The sequence below is a fragment of the Centruroides sculpturatus genome, unplaced genomic scaffold (genome assembly GCF_000671375.1).
Source record: "Centruroides sculpturatus isolate CEXI.00-Female unplaced genomic scaffold, Cexi_2.0 scaffold72, whole genome shotgun sequence".
In the NCBI taxonomy this organism is placed as follows: Eukaryota; Metazoa; Arthropoda; class Arachnida; order Scorpiones; family Buthidae; genus Centruroides; species Centruroides sculpturatus.
Window position 1 is genome coordinate 821,734 of NW_019384336.1, and position 25,586 is coordinate 847,319.

At 30.4% G+C, this 25,586-nt stretch overlaps 1 protein-coding gene and 1 pseudogene across 4 annotated transcripts in view; one reads left to right on the forward strand and one right to left on the reverse strand.

Moving 5' to 3' along the window:
* LOC111631942 (protein bric-a-brac 2-like) overlaps positions 1–25,586 on the forward strand; it is a 221,610-nt gene that overhangs the window by 120,315 nt on the left and 75,709 nt on the right. The gene's annotated exons all lie outside the window — the stretch shown is intronic.
* Positions 4,268–5,422, reverse strand: LOC111631970 (annotated as a pseudogene).

Below are 25,586 nucleotides of genomic sequence, written 5' to 3' on the forward strand. Positions count from 1 at the left end.
TCGAACAAAACATTCGAAATAGAAAGCCACTTTCAACTACTTTTAGCCTCATATCTCCCGCACCCTTATAGCTATCAAGACGCAACCACCCCTATGCACGAATGGAGACTTGGGGCTACCCCACCACATACAACACCATTCACGTGCGATGTGTAGTTTTGGCGAAAAAGTGAGATATAGGGACATACATGTCCATTTATATATATATATAGATATACCGATAATTTATAATAAGTCAATACTTCAATTAAGTCAACTGTTTTCTGAGTTCCTTGACAAGTTCCCTAGACAAAAATGTAAATTTATTTCAGGTAACTCAACACTACCATATAAGTTGACACATTCATTGCATCCTGGCTACCTACTGTATGTTAATGCTTTTTTACTACAGGTAAGTTGACAGCCTAACAAATTATGATTTAATAACTTTGCTTTAAATACAACCTATGTCAATTTAAACTGGTTTTCCAGTGACTAATAAAAAAAAATCAATTTGTTTCACAAACCGGTATTTGATATATCATTAAATCACTCTTAAACCTTTACCAGCAAAATTATTTATTAATCTAATGTTCTTAGCTGTCTAAGCAGCCATTTTCAGGATACAACGAAAAAATAAAAAAGAATAGAATATAATGTAGAATGAAATGTATGGAATTTGAATTAACTCTAATTTAGTACAAGATCGTGACAAAAATACAAATAAAATAAGATAAAAATAAAAGCATCAAGAATGTCACAAGAAAAAAATGCATAAAAAATAAAATATACATTAAGTGTAACTACAAGCCACATTGCTAAATGAAGTCAGAGTATGCTATCTAAGTTAACGCCTTTACTATATTTAAACAAACACTTAGTGCCTTTCCTCAGTCTGAAAATACATACTGTACTTAAGTATTTGTATAAATATAGTAGACACATTAACTTAGATAGTACAGTAGAGTCCCAGAAACTTGACTTTTGATAACTTGATATTCGATAAAACTTATTTTTTTATTTGAATGATATGACAACATGTAATCTAAGTTTTACCTCTATAACTTAACATTATGATCAAATAAATTATCATTCTGCACTGACAACACTAAATAGTAGCAATAATTCCACTTATTAACGAAGAATATAACCCTTTTTCCAAGGTGCCACTGAAAAATGCCACAATGAGAATGTCACTAACTTGAAAGTAGCCACCAAATAGCCAATTTTTTAAAACTAAAATTGAACTGTAAATAGAAATAGTCACTAGTGGCATGTGGTTAATACATATACAAATTTGCACACAATACCTTTACAAAAATTCTACATTTAGACTAGAATCATCACTATGTCAACAAAAAAAAAAAAAAAAAAAATTTATTTGGTGAGTGTTATATTTATATTTTATGTTCTGATGTATTAAAGATGTTCTGTTTGATTTTTGTAAAACAATGCCTGATGATGATAGTTTTAAAAATGAATGAGAACATTAGTAAACATTAGTTTTGAGTGTTTTAAAAAGAAATTGTTGCCTACTCAAAATGAAACAGTTGTTAATGATGATAAACTATATTTGTACAGTGCTTCAGTTATAAATTTTTTACATATGGATGGAATCTGCTTGAAGCAGTTAGATGGCATTATTTCTCCCTCAGTTTGTAGATTTAAATCTTGTTTCTAAGCATAATTTTTTATAGTACTTTTAGATATTTCAGTGATCAATCCAAATTATGCAGTTAAGATTATCAATAGATAATAGCTCTATTTTAAATATTTTTTGTCCTTTAATTTTTATATGAATACAAGTAGATATATAACAGAACTGCTTAATTCAAGAAGATAAGTTTTATTAAACTTCTAACTCAATAACCAAAAAACCAGAAAAACAAACATTCACTTGAAAAGCAAATGTTTTCATCCATTTTTAAGAGAATATCATCAGAATGATGATCTAATATAGAATCACATGATTTTTGAATAGATCATAAATTCTATGTTGCTGCACTGGTTGTAGGATACATAACCACCACTGATAGGTGGAAATGTATATATAATCTTGCAAGGATTGTAAGATTTATGTTGGATGGATATGGATTCAGGATTGTGTTATTTTCCTAATAGTTAATGGCTTGTTTTCTTAAGTCTATCTTGTAAATTTCCATCAACTCAAGATATCTGATGTGTTAAGGAAGATATATATTTCTCACAGATTTGGGATTGTGTTATCATTCAACACAAATTTTATAATTTCCTGTAAGATTATATACAATGTTACCATCCATCAACAGCAGTCATATATCCTGCAATCAGCTGTAGCAATGTAGAATTTATGATCTCAAAAATTGTGCAATTCCATATTGAAACAGCAGCCTGACGATGTCTTTTAAAAATGGACCAAAACATTTGCTTTTCAAGCGTGTGTTGTTTTGCTATTTTTTTGTTATTGATTTAGAAGTTTTATCACTATTAGCCAGTAATCTGTATTACTATTATTATTTTTTTTCAAGAAAACTTTTATGAATGAAATGTTTTCATACCCATCATGATCATCCTCAGCAAATAAACTATATACATTCAATAGGATAGAATGATTAGAATAAAATTAAATTAAAATACAGTCAAACCTTGGTTTATAAATGACTCTTTTCAAACAGATCAGTTCACAAACAAAATTTTGAACTCATATTTGTTTTTGTTGCTATGTGATAACTTGGTTACCGAACAAGCTACTTGGCAAGAACCAACCACAGATTAGAAAGACATAGGAAGCATACAGAGTTGACTCTATGTTAAAGAAAGTCCACAGTCTGATCAATCAGCAATAGGACTACTGATTCAGAAGTTAGTGGTGCTGAGATCATGTGAGATCATGAGAGTGGTGCCTGTGTCATTCAACATCATGACACAAATCATCGATGTTAAATGACACAGGCACATTTGTCATCCATATTTAAATTAGATTGCAATGTTCATATGGGAAGTATACTACTTTTGTTTTTCACTATGCACTACAGTTAAATTTAAATCAAATTAATAAAAACTGCATTAATTGTCATTCACATAATATAAATGGCATTCAAGAATTTGTCTTTAAAGGTGCAAGACAAATTAAATAACTAAAGTTTATTATATATACTACAGTATTGTATTATATACAATATTATATTGCATTTGTAGACATTTCTAGCATGAATTACAGGCAAAAAGTAAAAAAAAAAAATTTTATTTTGGGGATCCAGAATGGATTCATTTATTTTATATTGTTTCTTATGGGAAAATTTGTTTGTTTTAGAACAACTTTTAGGAATGAGTCATGTTCAAAAACCAAAATGTGACTGTGTAAATTTCCTTTTTCAAAATATAAATTTAAATACAGTGGTGCCTCTTATAATGTACGCCTCGAATAATGGACGCTGCAAACAATGGATTTTCTGTTTGACCGTTATGTGACTCAAGCAACGGACTGGCTTCGAACAGCGGACTTTCCGTTCAGCAGTTACATGAGCCGAACAATGGTCTTTCTGCGAACAAGTACGAATGATGTTTCCACTCTTTTGCCATTGCCAATGACAATCTGCTATTTTTATAATATATTAGTATTATTAAAATATATTATTAGTATATCTGAAGTACAGAGCTCCCGTTGAGATTCGGCTTGCTCCCTTGTTTATTATGTACATCACCTCAGTGCAAGTTATTTACATTTATTCAAGTGTTGTGAAAATCATGGCTTCTAAATAAACAGAAAGGTGATTTGAATTGAAACAAAGCAAGACATCATCAGAAGGAGTGAAAGTTGACAAAAAGTTCCTTGTCAAATGGGGTGAGGTTCAGGAGTTACCAACACTCATTATCCAAACAGAGCTGAGGCCAACAGGGTCAATGATTTCAACAATGACACCCTTGCCCGTCATTTCCGACAGGTGTTGAAGAATAGAGAGAAACAGACCACCTTGGACATGTTTTTCAAGAAGCCAGCTGCCAAAAAACAAAGGATGGAACAAGAGGAGATGACCCTACAAGCTCTGGTAGCCTCTCCTGAATCTGACTACGATTAAAAACAATAAAAAGAGACCGGCTGCAATGTGTAAAAAGTCTGTATCTGTATGAATGTGTAAAGAAAGTGTTCCTCCACCTCCTCCTCACAACATCTGACTACCCGGCATAATTGGTGACTGCTCCATTTTCATTTTTTTTATAGTACAGTACGGTTATTTTATGCTGCGGAACAAATTATATGTTTTAACATGTATTTCTATGGGAAAATGCGTTTCGTATAACAGACTTTTCACTTAATGGATGTGCACCTGGAATGGATTAAGTATGTTATACGAGACACCACTGTATATTTAAAATATATATTCTTAAATGTTTGATTTAAAAAAATAGAATTCTACTATTAAATGACAGCAGGAATAAAAACTGTGTTTTTGGTGTGTAAAGGAGATGAAATAAAGAAAACATTAAGCTTAATATTTTCTGTATTTCATATACATATTTTAATAAAGTTTTTATCAGATAAATTTTGCAATTACATTCTAAAATTTATATTTTTGCCATATCTTATAAATTATGGTAATGTTGAATAGAATTCTTGTAAATCTTTATCTTTTGGCCTTAAAATGGTCTTATCTGTTAAATTCACAACCCATCTTGGTTCCAAAACTTCAAAATATTTATGAAATGTCAGTATTTCATACTGAGAATCTTTGGCGATATCAGGCAATTTATAACCATATTTCTGTGAAAGAATAAACCTTTCCTCTGCAATTTTTTCTGGATCAGCAAGATAACCTCTAAATTTAGGATCTGTATAATAATTTATAGCATCATTAGGAGGTAATTTTCTTTTTGCTATGGGTATGCCTCTACTAAAAAACTTCAGAGGATTCACCATAGCAACAAGACTTTCCATATAATATATGCTGTTGTGATAACACCATTTCTTTCTATTGTAGCAATAACTGGTTCTGTAACATGTTGCACTTCTATATTAATTTTATGTGAGAAATCATCCATTCTCTCATCTGTCAAATGGACCCATAGTGATGATATTTAGGATGCATATGATACATATTTGTATTACAAAGAGTAATTAAATCAATAGGTTTAGATAAATTAATACGATTTGTATTCAACATTAACTGAAGTGTGGTCAAAGAAAGTGGAGGATATGGTCTGCTTACATGATTTTTTATAATAATTTTCTATTGGAATTCTCAAGTAGAAAGGAAGCATTCTATCTCCTTCAAATCCAAGTCTAGGAAAATTCTGTCTCTGATATATGATCCTTTCTGACTATAACCATGAGTTTTTCCACCATGCTGTCCTCGACAGTATTTTTGCTTTACAAATGGATGAGGACCATATTTCAAATTTGTTATACAAACACATGGTAAATATCTCAACAACTCCAAACCTTTCTCAATCGACATTTTTTAAAGCGACCTCTGTTGCTTTTTTATAACATTCTACTATTAAATGACAACAGGAGTAAAAACTGTGTTTTTGGTGTGTAAAGGAGATGAAATACAGAAAATATTAAGCTTAATGTTTTCTTTATTTCAAAATTAAACAACTACAAACCTTTATGCTGTGATATTAAATAAAATCAAGAAAAAAGTTCCCACAAATGTTTTCGAACCTAACTACGGTTCTTCCTCAGGTGAAAAAACACAAATACGTAAAAAATCATTCGATGGAATACAAAATTTGAGAGAGATTCGATCAACAAAATCCATGAATTCCGCAGCTGTCGTCATCCATAGGCATGCGTATTCTTCCGATGTAAAAGCTTCTATTTATATAGAATATTTTCGTTATATATAAGCGATTGCCACGCTAGGGATAGAGACAATTCATCCTTACAGTTAATACACTTGTTGTCATGGGCCGTTTTATATATATAAATCACTTCGATCCATCTTAGATGAGGTATGAGGTATGGTGTGGATGATCCTAGCTTCGTTAAATCTTGGATCGATGTCTGGATCCGTAGCATAACGAGCCAGTGCAGTAGTTAGTCTTTCCTTTATTTTCTTTATTTCATCTCTTTATTATTTCATCTCTTTATTTTCTTTATTTCATCTTTTTATTTTCTTTATCTCATCTTTTTATTTTCTTTATCTCATCTTTTCTTTATCTCATCTTTCTTTATCTCATCTATCTTCATCTCTTTATTTTCTTTATTTCATCTTTTCTTTATTTCATCTCTTTTAACACCGAAAACAATTTTTTACTCCCATTGAATTATTTTGGTGTATGCCTAAATGTATTGCATTTTAATTGAGATATCATCTCTATTTAAAAGTGACTCATATTTTATACTTCATCATACATTATAGCTTTAAAGAAGTCAGTCTTTAATACCAATAAAATGTTCTTTTAGAAGATTAACATCTCATCAGATCAAAAGCAGAATTATCCTCTGAATTTGTAGCTGTTTTATCAAACAACCATAGAACAATGTTTAAAACTAGAGTTCTTAAGTCCTTAGAAAAATAATGGAAAAGAACACAAAATATGAAATGAGTTTAACTCCACAATTTTGAGCATTGATACATGTCTGTCATGGTGCCAGTGAACAATTGTGCAGGTGGTTATGTTTTGTGTAATTTACTGTTATTTGTTTGAAATTGAATTAGTCACATGACATCACTTTCATTGTGAAGGTCATATGTCAATATGGTTGCATAATACATTTAACAGTGCATAAACTAAACCAGAATGGATTTTGAATCATGCCAATGCAAATCTTCCCAATTAGAGGAAATTGAATCACAATATAGTAGAAAATGGAGGTCATTGTCTAAGAGCAATGATTCATTGTTCAAGAGCAAAGTAAGAAACATTACTGAATTTTATCTGATACTGAGAGTGACAATGAGATCATACAGTCAACCACATCAAGATACTTCATTCTCAATAAAGTGGTTGAATCCTAAGGGCTGCCAGCAGAGTGTAACTCCATACACTGAAATGACCAGGTACAAAACCTTTTAGTTTGAGACTCTATGTGCAATTCAAAGCCTGAAGATTTTTATGCACTGCTTGTGCTTTGAAAAATTTCTGAGATTACAACTTTGTCAGACAAATTTGTGTGCTGAACAAGTAATTCAGAATACAACACTTAAAAGACAATCTTGCTTATGTGATTGGAAACAGACGGATAAAAATGAGATAAAACCATTTTTTGGCATGGTTTTATATATGGGTCTAGTGAAATTATCTAAAGTGGGCAACTATTGGTTGAAAGACTCAATGTTTGGTTAACAACTTGCTAAAAGTAAAATGAGTAGAAATAGATTCAAAATGTTATGAATGCTTCATTTTATAAATAGCAAAGAAGCTAATAAAAGTGATCACCTAAATAAGATAAGAAAATTAGTAAATACTGTAAAGACAAATTACTGTATTATACTCTCAATGAGTCTATCTCTGTTGATGAGAGTATGGTGCTATTTTGAGGATGAATAATATTCAGACAATGCAACAAACAGAAAAGACACAAATACAGCACAAAGGTTTTCAAATTATGTAGTATTCCTGGCTATACATATAAGCTAGAAATATATGCTGGTAAACACTTTGACATCATGAACACAACACCAACAAATGTTATGCTCTTTGTTGAACAGAGATTGACACAGTTTCATATGTTGTACATTGACAATTGGTACACCAGTGTTGACTTGGCTGAGAAGTTATTAGAAAAGATACACACTTAGTTGTAATGATTAGAAAAAAAATAGGTAGAATATACCAAAAGACATGGTAATAGCAAAATTGAAGACGAGTTCAAGGCTCAAGAAAGTAAGAAAGGTATAAATATCATGGAATGGAAGGATAAACTGGAGGTTTTATTATTATCTGTCAAATATTCAACAAGATTTGTGAAGACTACTAACAGGAGAGGCAAAGAAAAGTACATACCACAAATAATTAGTGATTGCAATCAAGCAAAGGCTGCTATTGATTTGTCAGACTAAATGACTGAAATTGTAAAAAGTTTTTATTGATATATAATATCAAAAGAAAATTAACGATGTCAATATCGTCTAAACTTTGTTATCAGCAATAACGTCACTAGTAAGAAGAAACCTTTGTAAACAGTGACGTCATTTGAATATCTGCTAACCGACCTTATTGTACCTGAAGAAGACCATTCAAAACAGTACTTAACACCAACAAACCTTTATAATTAAACCAGCAAATATATTTTTAATATATTTTGACAATCACTTTTGATCCTAATTGGGATTTGCTTCAGGTCAAAACATTCTACACAAAAATACCAAATTTTATTTGTATAGAATTGGTATAGAAATACCAAAAATATTGGCATGTTACTATCTCATGTTACTGCGAATTGGCCTGAGAATATTCTTTCAAACTAACTAAAGATAGGCTTATGATTGGGAAGTATGGTAATGAATATGGTGGCAAAAAAATTCACATTTAGAAATTGTAAAACGTTTTTATATTGATTATAAAAATGAGAATTATACCGATTTTAAGACTTTTAGAAATAAAAATAATAAAAGAAGATAAATTAAAATCAATAACAATTAACAATGTTCTGTATTGAAACATGCAAACAATAGTGTGGCTGAGAATTGCATTCAGGGCAATAAGTTTCCACTTTTATAGTTTTATTTTTACCATATTTTCTAAATACTATCATAACTTGCAACATGAGCTTTTTAACAACTTTAGCACCATTTTTTCTTCTTGACTGGATCTTTATTGAGCTTGAGTTCATGTTTAAACAGTCTTGGTCTCAAAGCAGAAGTTGTTTATGCTTGACTTGTTTCATTGCAAAGATACTGAACAATTGCTTTCCTGAATTGAACCACAGATATTTTTATATTGATTGCTGATTTATGAAGTATCTATTATTGCATTTACAAGTGCAATATTCAGTAGTAATTCAATAGCTAATTTCTGGTACCATTTTATGGTCTTTCTCAATGGTAATGAGTATATATGGACTGCTTAGTCATTTAGTCTGACAAATCAATAGCAGCCTTTGCCTGATTGTAATCACTAATTATCTGTGGTATGTACTTTTCTTTGCCTCTCCTGTTAGTAGTCTTCACAAATCTTGTTGAATATTTGACAGATAGTGTGAGAATTCGGACTCAAGTGTAAATTTTCACACGTTGGTATAGTTTATTTTTATCATTATTTCCTTTTTCTTTTCCCTTCTCGTGAAGTAAAGAGGAGACATTTTGACCCCTCAGTGTACTGCATCACATCGAAGGTGAGTTTAATCGTCTGAAGAAGGACGCCTCTCACACCAGGGGATCATTCAAGTCTAACGTAAATATAAGGTGCAGATAAGTAGCCAATTAACGGTGACAACCAGCTGTTACTGTCTAGAGAGTAAACAAAAGGTCACCGACAAGGCTAAAACAAGATCCTGTACTCCCCTCTAAGTCCAAGTGAACCAATGAGAAAGTCAATCTAAATGACCAAATAAGGCAATGATTTTTTCAAAGGGGGTGAGACGTCATCTGACATGAGTCACCTCAAGTCAATAAATCAGGGAGTTTGACAAATTTATGATGGTAATATGTCAATTATTGGAAGGAAAGGATGACGATAACATAAACACAGCTATATGCAAGTCAAGCTGGCGATTGCATCAGATTTTCTTCCCCCATGATTCCCCCTCCAAATTAAGTATAAAAAGGGGTCGAACTTGTACCTCCGGGCAGACTGCCGAAGAGGACCCGGCCAAATCAACATCCTCTGCGGACAGCTGAAGAGGGCACCGCCAGGAAGCCACCCTCAGCGGACGTCTCCGTGCAGACCTCTACAGTCAGAGATCAACAGAGCGTACATCCACATCGGACATAGCCAAGCGGACTTCAAGAGACACCAGCTCCATACCACCATACTGTCCATCGCTCCATATAGCCATCCACGGGAAACTACGATTAGGAACCTCCGTTCCCAGTGCATCCTACCAACGCCCTATACAACGAGATCGAATCGTGTGAGGTAATCCCTGGACCAAAATTTCTCTCTCTCCAACATGTCCCTCTAGAGAGGCCTCTCTCATTCTTTAGTTTAGGATAGAACGTAGATATAGAATAGAAACCTTTCATTATTTATACATGTGTCATTTAGGCTTTTTCCTTTGATATGTATAATCTCTTAGTTGTTTATTAAATGTGTTGTTATTGTTCAACCTGCTTAGTTATTCGGACACCTCGTCATGACCTCACTACCCCTCCCACTCGATTTGCCCTCCTAAGCCATCTGACAATCCAAGAGCGGGTTTTATCAACCCATGCAGATTAAGTGGTCATTAGGGATCATCCCTGTGGCCCCTGCTACCTCACAATAATAATAAAAATCTCCTGTTTATCCTTCCACTCCATGATATTTATACCTTTCTCACTTTCTTGAGCTTTGAACTCTTGCCTTCAATTTTGCATTTATTATGTCTTTTGGTATATTCTTCCTATTTTTTTCTAATCATTACAATTAAATGTGTATCTTTTCTAATAACTTCTCAGCCAAGTCAACATTGGTGTACCAATTGTCAATGTACAACATATGAAACTGTGTCAATCTCTGTTCAACAAAGGGCATAACATTTGTTGGTGTTGTGTTCATGATGTCAATGTGTTTACCAGAATATATTTTGGCTATGCTAAAACCCATAAACTGGGCAAACAAATATGCCGATTGTGGACAAATCAAGATTCCCAATGCTACCCATTGAGAAGGGTTTACATGAGCTCCTCAGAAACCATTTGAAAGAATATAGCTACACTGTTTCAAACACTTGTGAACTCATCACTAAATTATAAAATATTGCTCTTACAGATAAGAATTTATTACAGTTCTAGATTTTGAAGCTATGTACCCTTCCATTATATTGGAACCTTGCTTCTGTGCCCTTAGAGATTTCCTCTTCCAAGCCTAAACACCACAAGCAGGTTTCAGAACTAGCCCATCTAATGTGCTACACCTCTTTTTTTACCTTCAACCAACAAATCTATCTTCAAAAAAAAAAGAGGGATTCCAATGGGTAGCCCCCTATCTGGAGACCTCTGTGAATTTACTTGTTAGAAAATTAGATATCAAAGTCCTAGAATCCTTCAACACAGAAATCATTATTTGCACGCGTTATGTCGATGATATTCTTATTATTTGGAGATCCAAGCTAAATATAAATAGAGTACTGCAGATTTTGAATAACAACCCGTTTGGACTTAAGTTAAAGTTAGACCAACAGGATGATAAGATGGCCCATTTCCTTGACCTCAATATATTCCTGAATCATGGTTGTATAGCCACAAAGGTATTCCATAAGCCTAATCTTCAATCTTTCTTCATCCCCTCAACCTCAAATGACCCATTTACTTATAAAATATCTGCTTTCAGGGCTCTAATCCGTAGAGCTTTTACCCATTGCTCTAGCATTAAGGACGCGCTACAAGAAATTCAACACATCAAACATATCGCCTTAGCCCACAGTTACAACGGTAAATTAATAGATAAGCTTGCTCAAAAAATACATAGTCACTTAGAAACTGAAAGCGATTAATTCCAGATCTCTAAAACAGCAAGGAAAATGCATTGTAGTTGACTTTGACCCTAGAATGAGCCAAGCATTTAAAATCATAACCAAGAAGGTCAAAGCTGCTCTTACATACAAATGCAACCCTACGATATATAAACTTCTGGTTAATATCAACGACAAATGCAGCAAAGCCAGAAGACTGGGAATTTACTTGGTTCCGCTAGAGGACAACAGATTTAATCATAACAAAAAATTAACATACATTGGCTCAACCAACAGATCACTTACAAAAAAGATAGCTGAGCACAAATACGACACATAAAACAAAAGTTTAATTCCACCCTAGCCCAATTTGCAAGTGAACCAAATATAATGGCCAAATGGGAAGAGGCTAAGATTATTATACCTATGCTTGACAATAACAAACTTAGAACGATTGAAACAATTTAAATCTTTGCGAAATCCCTCAAGGGGAATTGTATCAACAGCAGAGATGTAGACTCGCTCTCCTCCGCATGGCAATCACTCTTCGATAATCCCTTAAACTAAATAGGCCAATCCATCGTCATCAAACCTGTTGCAATCTTTAGAGCATTTTCTTTACTTATCTTGGTTTTTATTTTCAATTTTATTATGCAATTTTAGCAATTATCTCATCAATAGTCGTTTGCACATCTTGGTTTATAATATCAAAAGAAAATTAACAATGTCGATATCGTCTAAATTTTGTTATCAGCAATGGCATCACTAGTAAGAAGAAACCTTTGTAAACAGTGTTGTCATTTGAATATCTGCTAACCAACATTCCAACTGACCTTATTGTACCTGAAGAAGGCTATTCAAAACGGCTGAAAATGTTTGTACTTAGTGATTAAACTGCTAGAAACAAGGTGTTAAGTACCTTTACTGTCTTTACATAGGCTTCTGTGTAATGACAGGGATCGATTTGCAGTACATGAGATATCAGGTGTCTACAAGATCTCCATTAGAGTTGAACACAACACTAGCAACTTTTTGCTTATGGTGCTACAAAGAGAATGCTCACCAGTAGATTGATTGAGCACAAGGACGCTATTGCATATGGAAGATACACCATGAAAGTTATTAGGATAACTTTAGAATACAACTATGAGCCTGTAAAGTCAGATGTGCCATCATTACACTACTGTAGGAACCAAAATGTGTTTGTTCATCTGAGAACTCTTAATATCTTGTCTAATAACAGGCCCAAACTAGAACTACCTGATTTATGGGTTTTATGTTTTAAGTAGATGAAGGGTTTAACAAATATTTATATTATTGTAGTGTGTTCCTAATGTTATAATTTTATTTTATATGTTATGAACATTTATTTATTAAAATATCTGTTTCACTTAAAAACAAATTTGGTATCTGTTTTTCATTGCAAATTAAATTTGTATATTTTGTTTTCTATACTAAATAGAATTTTATTTGTCTGATGAAGCTGGTAATAGCATCATTGAAAATACAGTAAAACCTGAATTTAACAGACAAAATCTCTGGTCTTTATGTCATATGTTAATTTAATTACATATTTTTTTTTAATCCAAGAGTTGCCAGTCTTAACTTCATGCCACAATGGGACTGACTTCATAAATCATCATTCAAAGACAAATAAATAGGAAATTTTTGTGTGTGTTTTTGTCAAATTTAAATTTTGTTTTCTTTAAGAACATTAATTGTATTTAACTAAACAAATAAATAAAGTGTATTTTCCAAAAAAAATATTTGTTTATGCATTTTGATTCAGATCATATACTCATTTATTACAATCTCAAAATTACAACAAATACATAAGCAATAATACATATACAGAGATCATGCTGCAAAGTGCCAAAATTATCACTTGGCAATATTTTTATTACAGTGGTGATAAAAACTCATTTGTGTATTATGATATTCAGCATGAAATTGAATCATAAAGCTCTCTTTAAGAAAAACAGCAAAATGTCAGTCTCCTGTATGATGGGAGTCCCTTGCACCACATATCTAGCAACATCATGATGCTACATGGCAAGTTTAAATAGGAAAGCAGAAAGTGACATTGAAAACCAAAGACAGGTTTCTTGCTTCCCACCCAGAGTTTCCACATTGGAGATTTTTTTACCAACCAACAGAAAATTTGGGAAATATTTTGAAATTACTTTTTTACTTTGATCTTTGTTCAGTAGACTAAAGCATATGAATTTTGACATGATAGAACCTGTTAAATACTGTTTAAGCATTGTGATCAAATGTGTTGTTCAGAATTATTCATTAAAAAATTATTCAAAAATTATTCATATCTTTAAGTGATAGCTTAGCATATTACTTTTGCTTTCCAGACTCCGAAAGCAACCTGCATTAATTAGTATGTAAAGCTGGTGATGATAAATAATTTGAAGCAGTAAAATGCTTGGCAATTTTTTAAAATTTTTCAAAGCAACCACTGCATATAGGAAACTTATCTGTGAAATTAAACTTCTCATACATACTTAATTTTAATTACACAAATGTATATACGTAAATAAAAACAGATAAACTAATTAATTTGTCATTTTTTTAACATTCACATTCAGAAAACCAGCCAAATTTTCAGCTGTAATGGATATACCCTTACCCAAACTAGTCCATTAAATCAAGGTTTTATTGTACTTGCTTTTTGCTTGTTAATAGATATTTTTATATCAAAAGACTATCTCTGTTTAATTATGCACTGACATCTTTTTTGAAATTAGGTAAAATCTCATTTTTGTTCTGTATTAAATGTAAAATAAAATACTTATCAGATAGGTATCAATTTATATAAGCAAAATGTCAATGATGAAAATATTGGATAATACATTTAAATTGCTGATCTTCAAAAATCATAAGTCCACCATCAATAAATATGAAAAGTTGTTGGCAATTGCAAATTGGATTAGCATAACATTTTTGAATTGCTTCCTATAGTTCAGTTTTAGTCAATCATTTGATAGTTACTTTTTATCTTTTGATATTTTTTGGTAGTTTACTCATATTTTTCAAGAAATATTTAAATAAACATTTAAATCAGAATTAATGCTGTATTAATCTAGCAATAATAATAATAGCATTAATAACACCAAATTTGGTAGAAAATTATATAGAAAATACTGACTCAGAACAGTGAGCATAGCTGATAAAGCATTATATAATTATATTATCAATGATAAAAAAAGAGAGAATAATTAATCCTTATAAATAACTTTGTCAATGTATCCCATATTAATTTTTAGATTAAAAAGAATGAAAAACTGTGTCCACTGCAAGAGGCCATGCTAGTAAAGAGCATTAGAAAAAATTTAAGAAACAGTTGGAGGAAAGAGGAAACAATTGGGCCTTTTGGCAAAGAACTGTAGGAGCATGTATGGGTTTATTAGAAAGCCAACTTCCTGATTGTAACAAATATATGTATATACAAAAATATTAATGAGATATAATAATTTTTTAGAAAGCTTAATATCCAAAAGAAAAAGACTTCCAACCAATGTGTGATGTGAAAAGAATGAAATGAATAAGTTACATGATATGATTAAAATGTTAAAATGATTATGAAATATATTGTAATTGAAATTTTTGTTCAAGCAATTAATCTTTGCATTTTTATTCCATGGAATTGATATTATAAATTGTGATTATTATGAATTTCCCAAAGAGAATTCACAATAATCACAACACTATGATAGAAAGATTTAAAAAATTAAGTTTGATCTTTTTATACTTTCCAAATAAAATATTGAGGTCAAAGGACTCTTGAAATTAATAGAACAGTTTCTGTTTTGATTTTGTACATCTTAGATGGATATTTAACAGGTATGGATAATGAAAGATATTGTGCAAGTTTCAAATGAAAGATGGCTTATTTATACAATATCTCACAAAATGACAAGAAACTTTTATCAGTATTAAATTAAAATTTCAGTTAGAATTTTTCGTATTTGCAATAGTCTCGTGGGATGAGATGTCTCCTAACAGAACATAGTTTGATCTTCACGTCAAATATCAGATAAGAAGAGGAAGTAAAGATACACTGAGTATGGCATTAACAGTTTTTTATTTTCGCTAGCGCTTTTAACGAACTTATGTTTATTGTCATCAGGCAAATGAAACTTTAAAAATAGAATACAATGTTCTAGTATAAGTGGAACATACATTATTTAAAATTAAAAAAAACTGTTATGAATGAGCTACAATAAACAGAAGTTTGTTGAAAGCACTAGCAAAAATATAAAACTTAACACTACACTCAGTGTATCTTTACTTCCTCTTATGAGATGTCCCCTTGGTGATGTTTACTTGTTGATCACACACACAAGTAAAAAAGAGTGCAATGTGACCTTGAGGTAAAGTCACATTGCAGACTCTTATTGCAGATTGCAGACTTTAATATGAAGTGCCTTAACTTTGGTTTATCTTCTTCACTGGACCTTTCTTCATTTGTTGATTAGACTTTAGAGATCAAATCCTATTGGTACATCACTTGAAGCTAGGTCACACACACACACACACACACACACACACACACACACACACACACAAATACTTCAGGTTGTCTGGAAATTAGTGCAACTCAACCTTCTTTACAATCCAAGTTGCAAAAATTAACTAGTACAAGATTTTGTTGTTAATTCTGTCAGAATTTTATGAATCAGGAAAATGAAATAGTTTTAATAATTTTGTCAATTATAAGAACCCAGATCCTCATACTTTACATACTTTTATTCTTTGAATCCATTCTATATAGATTATATTTATTTATTTTATTAACCTCTTCAGATATTCCAAATGAAATATTCAAACATGTAGCACTTTTTATCAAACTCATGATCACATTAATAAAGCATTACTTTAACGATTGTACATAAGCTTTTCTGTATTTTTGATTTTTTTCCCCACTAATTGGAAATCATTAATTTTGTGGAGGTTGCCAGGTAACATCCAGGCCACTGTATGATTCTACTATGGCTTTTCCTTCTGACACAACTGTAAGATTCTCTGATGGTGGTGTGTTAATTCTGACACCAAGTAGTTATGCCTACTACATGTTTTCTACATGCATTTTGTATGTGAGACTAGGGGTAAGAGGATGGTGTAGGAAATGACTAGATTCAATTAAAAAGGAGTCACTGAACAATTTACTACACAAACATTTATTAGATGGCACAAAAGTTAGTACAATACATTATACAGAGTATTTGCATTTCATGGAGAGAGAGAGAGAGAGATTACAAATTTTTGGTACTTCACAAATCAGAACTAGAATCTTCGTTAAGAATCTTTGGAATGTAGTCTTTCAGTTAACAGTTCTGAAGAGAAGCAGCAAGTAGAGGGATGATGAAGAATCAGAGGGCACAGAAGAGCATTAATTCAGCAAGGCACACAGACACAGTAACTTGAACAGTTGGAAGAACTGGCTGGAATCAGCCGTTTTTCATCATATTCAAAGCAGCAAATACCTTAGAGGTGACTGAAAGTTATGGGAAAGGTGTCACTGCCGACTCTGAGAAAGCATAAGTTGACACACTCTCAGATCAGAAAGTTGACATGTACTAGCTTCTGATGATGTCATCCTTGAGTTGTTTTCCTTTTTCTCACAATTTTCTATGTTCTTGTAAATGTTATCATATTTATTATTTTATTTCAGTTTTATTGGTTTGACACTACATTTTTAACACTTAGTTATTCCAATAGTCACCATTAGTTATATTTTAGGAAATTTTTTGTATTTTTTTATGAGTTGTATGTATATGTAAAATAGAAATAACTATTAAATGTATTCTGTAAATTTGTATATAGTTTTATCATTATATATAATAAAGACTGAAAATGCATTTCCTTTCATAAAAAATAGAAAATAAAATCAACTTTTTTCCTGTATGTTAAGTTCTCTGTAGCGATTTTGTGCTTAATTCCAAAGAACGTACAATCAAAAGAAAGAATAGCAAGCAATAAAGTACTAACTATTATTGTGTTTGTGATTAATGTTAAGTTTTTTTGAAGTGACCAAAGCCAGTTACAATACCAATCAAAAAGTAAACATGATTCCTGTCAAAAGCCAAGAAATTTTTACTTTGTCCAGAGAGCTGGCTAGGCAAAATTTCTTGCTCCCTTTTAAATTGGGAGTTAATGTTCACTGCTTAGAATGATTGAAGGTAGTTTATTCTTTGACAGCTCTAAAAAAAAGTGTTATAAGAAATGTTAAGAATTGGTTTAGGCCCTACAAATGGATATGAAGCTTCCTGTTTGGCCAGTAAATCAGCCCTTACATTGCCAGCAATACCCTCTTGTCCTGATACCAACAAGAGAAAAACTGTATTGCAAGCAGCCAGTTCATTGAGATGCAAGCAGCAGTCCTAAACAAGTACTAAAGTAAACTGATAAGAGTGAAGTGTCTTCAAAGCAGCCTGACCATCAGACAATGTAGATAGTCATATTAAGAGGATATCTGCATAAAGTAATACAAACACATCAAATAATAGCTAGCACCTTAGCTTGAAACACAGTAGGAAACTTCTCAATGAGACATAGAAGTCTTTTCCCAAATTTCTTCACAAATCCAGTTCTAGTGCCACTATTAGTTTTGAAGTCATCTGAAAATGACAAGGCAAAATAAGATATTGGAAAAATATTTATCAAAAATAAACTGAGACACTGTCAGAATTTATCAAAGAGATGTCTCCCTTTTATCATCTCAGCAGAGACAGCTGACCAAAACAATATGGTTTAAGAATAAGCTTACTTTTATATTAAGTCTATAAAAAGCTTTCCTCACCTCAAGCCTAAATAAAGAGGTGAATGGAAGGATAGCCTAGTAGAACTTCAAGAGAACTACCTGTGTTCATAGACATAGTCCAATTAATAGCAAAGCATCCAGGCCGTAAAATTAAGACAGCATAGGTAATCTTGGATCAAACCAATGTTAAGTTTTTACTTTGAAGATATATAAGGTTTTAGAATTTTCTCTTTATATTGATATATAAAATGAAACAAGGAAACATTTTTTTATTATGAATTAATAGCTGTTATAATCTTAAAATAATCTTTTTAGGCTACATTTGGTTACATGATACATATAAAATAAAATTTTATATGTATCATGTAACCAAGTGTAGCCTAAAAAGATTATTTTATTTGTTTTATCATTCATGTTTTTACTTACATAGCTTTATATATTTTGTGTTGTCACACTATAATGTTTCTCTGTATTAAAATATGTTATAGATATGTTTTTATAATCCTATTGCTTAGCTTCATTATTTCGCTTCTGATTTAATATATTATTTTATTAAAATGACCCAAATATGCTAGACTTTTTGTTTTAATAAAGTAAATAACAAATAATTTCTATGGTGATTACATTTCATTTTTCTTATTTTTTAACAAGAACATTAAGTGAGAATTTTAAAATAAAAATCAAGAAAAAAATTTAAGATGCATTTTTAAATGTAAATAGCAGAACAAAAAATAATTAAAATAATTTATGTAAAAATTTAACTTTGATGTCTCTTCAAATAATATTAATTGAATCAAATGGCAAAATGACAAATGTCTACTTGGTTATAAATTATTTCAAATAGACTATAGCAGTGGTTCTGAAACTGTGGTCTGCAGACTCCTGAGATCCACAAGATACTTGTCAGAAGTCTGCAGGAACATTTATTATTTAGCAAATATTTTAAAATATTATTTAAAGCAATATTAAGCTTTGAATGAAATTTCATAATCTGTATATTATTTATTAAAATGTTGCAAAAAAGAATCAACTTTTTAATTTTAATAAAAAAGTTGGTTCTTTTTATTAAATTTAATAACTTTTAGTTCTGTTATTTTAACAAAATTTTTCGAATTATTGCAATCAAACACTGTCAAAAAATAATATTAGACGCCTCAAATGATTTTTATTATTGTAGTTTATTAATTAATGAGTAACTGCTAACAGCTAAAAACAGGAGCCTGCAAAAATATATCTTCTATACACAGATGTGCAACTTTCAAACTTTTAGAACCACTGGACTATAGTATNATAATTTTTAAAAATAATCTATTTGGATAATATAATTAGTAATATACTTACCTAGTATATAAATTTTCCAGTTTAAGTAATGCTTAAAGTTGTTCCTTTTCTTTTTTTCTTGAATCAAAAATTAAACTATTTTTAGCAGATGGTAGTATGCCATACTTTTCCTGATCAGTTGTTATAAATGAATAAAATCACAATATTTTCAGAGTAAATATTTGTTTATGGATAAATTTTAATTAACAAATCAGCTTTTTAATGAATTATGTTTATAATAAATAAATCATTATTTAAATAGCTTACTGTTATTGATAAACATGAAGTAAATATAAACAGGAATTATTTTTTATTCAACATGATCATAGATTTATTGATGATGATACTATAAGTGTATAAATAAATTTTGAAAATTAATATATTACATAGTTAAAATATAAAAACTCCACTTGTAAATACTTATAAAAAAATAAAATTGCTTTAATAAAGGGAAATAAAACTAAAATTAAGGTTTCCATGGCAACAGAGTTCTACAAACATGTGTCCCCCTGAGGATGAACATTCAATTTTTGCTTACATTTTCCTCTGTTAAAGCAATTTTGATTTTATCATTTTTATTTATTTATTGTTAAATAAAATTCTAATTTTTCAAACATATTTTTTATACCCCTAATGAATCTTTGATCTGTCGGGCATTTAGACTGAAAAATTATCTTCTGAATTTTGGATTTAGTCCTCCTATGACAAAATGTCATTTTTATGGATCAAAAAGTTTTTCAGTTATTTATTCTTGAATACAACTTATTAATTTTATGAAAAGTAAGCAATTATATGAGAGAGAAAAATCAATAAGCTAAAATTAATAATAATATATATTAAATCTTATATGATTATAAAATAAATGTAAAATTAATATTGTAGATATTACCAAGTGCAAATATTTGTAATTTAAAAAATATTTGAAAATGATTATTTGTTTATATATATATATATATATGCAAAATGTCAGTCNTATATTTCTCTGCTATATATATATATTTTTTTTTTTGTGGGAATCTCTTCCAAAATTATAAATGTATGATTTTGTAATTGAAATAAATTAATTTTTGTGAATGTTTAAAAGTTACTTATAAAAGTCTGAAGAAATTTTTAAATTAAAATACTGATAACCAAAGCTATTAATATAGCAAAGAAACTAATTTTTTAAGAATTTGAACTAAATCCAAAAAATAAAAGATTGAGAAAATGACAAAGTTAATTCTATTTGAGAGAATTTACTGTGTTATTTATATATTTCAAAAAGTATAATTATTATACAGCTGAATATTTTTAAACAAATATAAAATAAATTTCAAGTTTAAAAAAATATACACACACAGGTTTTTTTACATTTTTAATGTCATATTTTTACCATATAAATATTTTAAAAATTCTCAAATTAGAAATATAATTTTATTATGTACCTGAAAATGTGAATCTTTTCAATATCAAACTGTGAACAATTATTTAAAACATTTACTGCTGGTTGATGCAGTTTGTGACATATGACCTTCATATAATGTAATATCAGGCCAACCAACAATGAACATGCTAATTTTAACTTTAATGAAATGAGTCAAATTACAGAAATAAATGAAATGATTATGTATTCTGAAAATAAAGAATTATCAAATAAATACATATATTATATATATATGTTGTCTTAAATTTTATTAATATTATTTTTATTAATGAATTGCTTAATATTATAATTATAAAATTTTAAGTTCTGAAGTTATACTGTATTTGCATGCTGTTTTTACTTTATTGAAATAAGCATAAACCAAAACATTTAATGCATAAGTATAAATTATTATTTTTTAATTCATTAAAAATAAGGAATGAATTTGAAAATAAAAAACTCTGTAATTATATAATCATTTATACAATAATTTTTTAATGATTGTTTTTCCATCCATTTTAATATGTAAAAATTGTTAAATAGATTTATAAATTTCTTGTTGACTGTTATGCTTGAAGATTTGATTAGAATTAAATGGAAACATTAATGGGGATTGGTATTTTTATTGGTTTTGACTATTTTAAGATAGACCGTTGATTAAAAAAGTGTTATAATTTTGTATTCTAAAACAATTGGAAGCTTTAAAATATCTCTCAATGTTTTTTAAACATTACATAATTGGAACTTTGCAAATACAATAGAAAATAAAATAATGTATAAAAGAAATTGTTATCAATAACACACACGAGAAAATTTTAAAATTTGTTTTATACAGTGTTTATTTAATGAGATCCAAAATCAAGAAAACTTTGTTATTCCTTGAGAAATAGTTAATGGAGATTGAATGCTGTCAAGAAATACAGATATGGCACAGGATTCATACCAGTTAACAACTTACTTAACAGATGAAATAACTTTATACAGTTCTTCTATCCTTGTTGGAGGTAGACATAAATATATATTTCAAACAATTGTTTTAAACAGCAGATTTAAAAAAATTTTGAATTGACTGTTTGTGAGAAAGATCTGATACTGAAGAAGAAATTTCTTTGAAAATATTTATGAACAGACTTTCAGCTGATTTTATAGTTTTTTGGTGAAATTTTTCTTTAAGGAAGGAATTTAAAAATAACATTTGAATTATCTACCATTTTGATATTCTTTTATTTGAAAATTTTTTTACTTTAATTAATAATACTATATTATTTTAAATATAATTATTATTTTGATTCAGCATGCTAATTTTATTTATTTTGATGAGAATGATGTGCTGTATGTCCAAGTATGGTATGAAATGAAATGAATCTGTTAATAAATAGACGTTTTTTCTTACTGTGATGTCAGATATTCTATCTATCCAAAATTATACCATTTTCATAAGTTTCTTAAAAAAAAAAATTCATTAGCCTTTCTTTATCTCTATCAAATGACAAAATCTAAATGCAGTATACACAAATCACTATCAGAAACAAATTGAAAATGCAAAATCAACAGTATGAAAATGTTGATATTAAGAGTCTGTTACTCTCAATATCAATATTTTCATACTGATGGGAGAAGCACTATTGGACAGACATATCAAATGGCAGCAGTTAGAGCAGGGGTGGCCAACAGTTATTGCCCCAAGCTGAATTGGAAAGAAAACTTTTTTCACAGGCCAAACCAGAGGCTGCCCTAGCAAGATTTTGAGGTGGTGCAAGATCTCATTGTGGTGTCACCCCATAGAGACTAAATTATACATAAAGATTACAGATACATTTTTCACATTATCATGCTTTATCAACGTTCTACGCTGTACTTAAGAGATTTGTAATGGAGGGTTAACTCTAACAGGACAGCGAGTTGTTGACCCTTTTTTTTTCAGGCATTAGAACTTTTCACCGATCCATTCTGACTTGAATAGCTAATATTGAAAGATTAATCGCGGGCCACATCTGGCCGTATGTTGGCCATGCCTGAGTTAGAGTAATATGGCTGGCACAAGTGATATTGAAGAGTCCATGAGAACCATGTATGCCAGTTACATGAAGCTGGGTTGTACTCCAGACACCTTTTAGCCTACCTCTGACCTCTGCACATTGTCAGAAACATCTCACTCGGTGTCACAACAGATTGGCCTGGCATCTGGAATGGCAAAGTGTAGTATTCAACAATAAGTATTACTACTGCCTGAGTAACTACAATAGATAAGGAAGATTGTGTCAGAGAATTCTGGAGCAAACAAATCCTCACTGCATATAATTTCATCACAGTAGTCAACTCTTTGCATTATGGTTTTGAGGGGTCATCAGTTATGATGCCAGGATATTCTTCATATTCATCTGAGGCTATCTTGCTACAGCATGGAACATTTTGGATATGTTACAGACTGTATTGTTTCCCTTTATGCAAGAGGTTCCTGAAACCATTTTCCAGCAAGACAATGCCAGATCACATAAAGCACACATTACTGCACATTGCCTCAAGCAAATCACTTGCTACCTTGGCCTGCAAAGTCTTTAAATCTATCCCCCATTGAGCATGGCTGAGATGTAGTAAATTGTCACCTCAACATACCTCAGAACCTCCAAGACTTGACTACTTAGGTTCAGAAAGTATGGCTGCAGATCTTTCAGGATTACATCATCTGTATAATAGTTTACATTACCACTTCAACAGCAGGTTGATGCTCAATATTTCGGAGCACCCCATATAAACCCTTGATTTTGTAGCCATTAAAATGGGATTACATGGTCTTGAGTGTTATGTCTGTCTGTTTACTAAATTTCAGTCCTGTTGAATGATTTCTTCTGGATGGGCATTTTTAATGTGTTTAGTCTACTTAGATTACAACTGTTATTATATTTGATTTCTATATTATTTGATTAGAATATTACTTTTTTCTTTTTTATAAGAATATGTATTAATAAGATGCAATATAGACAATAAAAACATAACCAAATGTTCATAGTATTATGACTTTCATAAAATATTGTATAAAATAATTGACATTTGTTCAGTCTGGTTGTTATTTATTCTGAATAAATTAAATTCAGTTATTGAATGTTATTTTATATAATATAATGAAATAATCTTTGGACATTTCAGAATAAATTAATAAAGCACTTATTCTTTAATTATAATAGTACATTAAGAATTCTCCAGAGATGAGCTGTATGAACATAATAATAAGTAAAATCTCCACCAAGATGAAGGTCCTTGAAATTTCATTAACAACAAAAAAGAAAGTCCAATCTCTTACCTTGTGAACACCTATCCTTATATTACATGGAATTCATCTGACAACCAATTTAAATTGTATTTGATTCAAAATTAAGTTTTCCTGTTTGATGATTCAAAGAACATTCCATTATGTTCTAATTTCCTGACAAAGATCTTTGGAGTAATGCTAGAAAAGTAGTAATTTTGAATACTGCTGGACTAATTTTGAAGTTGGTGGAGAGTTTACTTACAACTATAATATTGGGTTGGCCAATAAATTCATGTGTTGTTTTAGGTGAAAGTAAAAGACAATTTTTTCATAGAAAATAAAAATTTTATTCACTAATATAATGAATGTTTTTATTGAATATCTTTTGTTATCTTTTGGGAGCTTCATAATACTTTGTTCAAAAAACTAATGATTTTCTTTTTTTGCACAAAACTGTTCTAAATGCAGTTTTATATCATCATCAGAAATAAAACACTGTTTGTTTAAAGAATTTTGCAGGGAGTGAAACAAGTGGTAATTGGAAGGGGCAAGATCAGGTGAATAGGGAAGATGAGGTACGACATCCCAGCCAAGCTCCAACAATTTTTGCCAGGTTTGCAATGACACATGTTGCTGGGCATTATCATGATGGAAGACAACACCCTTACAATTCACCAATTTTGGATGCTTCTCCTGAATTGCTGCATTTAATTTATCTATCTGGCCACATTATATGTCAGAATTGATTGTTTTGTTTTTCAGAAGCAACTCATAAAACTAAACACCCTTCCAATCCCACCAAATCAAGAGCCTAACTTTATTTGGATGAAGTCCAGCTTTTGAAGTGGTTTGTGGCAGTTTGTTGTACTTTCCTCACAATCATTTGTGCTTGATGTTGATGTAAATAATCCATTTTTCATCCCCCATGACCATTCAATTCAGAAATGGATCACTTTTCTCACATTTTTTGAGTGAATCATAGATGGAAATGTGAGTGATGCAATTGGCTTCACTAAGTTTGTGAGGAAACCCAAAGATTAAGCTTACAAACACATAGCATTAACCTTGTATAGCTTTGCAGATAATATTTAGAACGTAACACTAATGTTTTCAAACCATTTCTAGGGTCTCCTTCAGATGTTCCATAAATTTTTATGGTGCAATATGAGTTCAATTCCTATTTTTAAACATTTCAGTCTCCAATGCTTCTATATTCAAAATTTATTTTTTTTAAATTTAAATCTCCAAAAGACGTGCACCTGCACCAGCTGTTATAGTGTCACGTCATAAATAGCCTGCCATGCTCTTAATAGTTGTTTCTCATCTTTAAAATTGATTGACG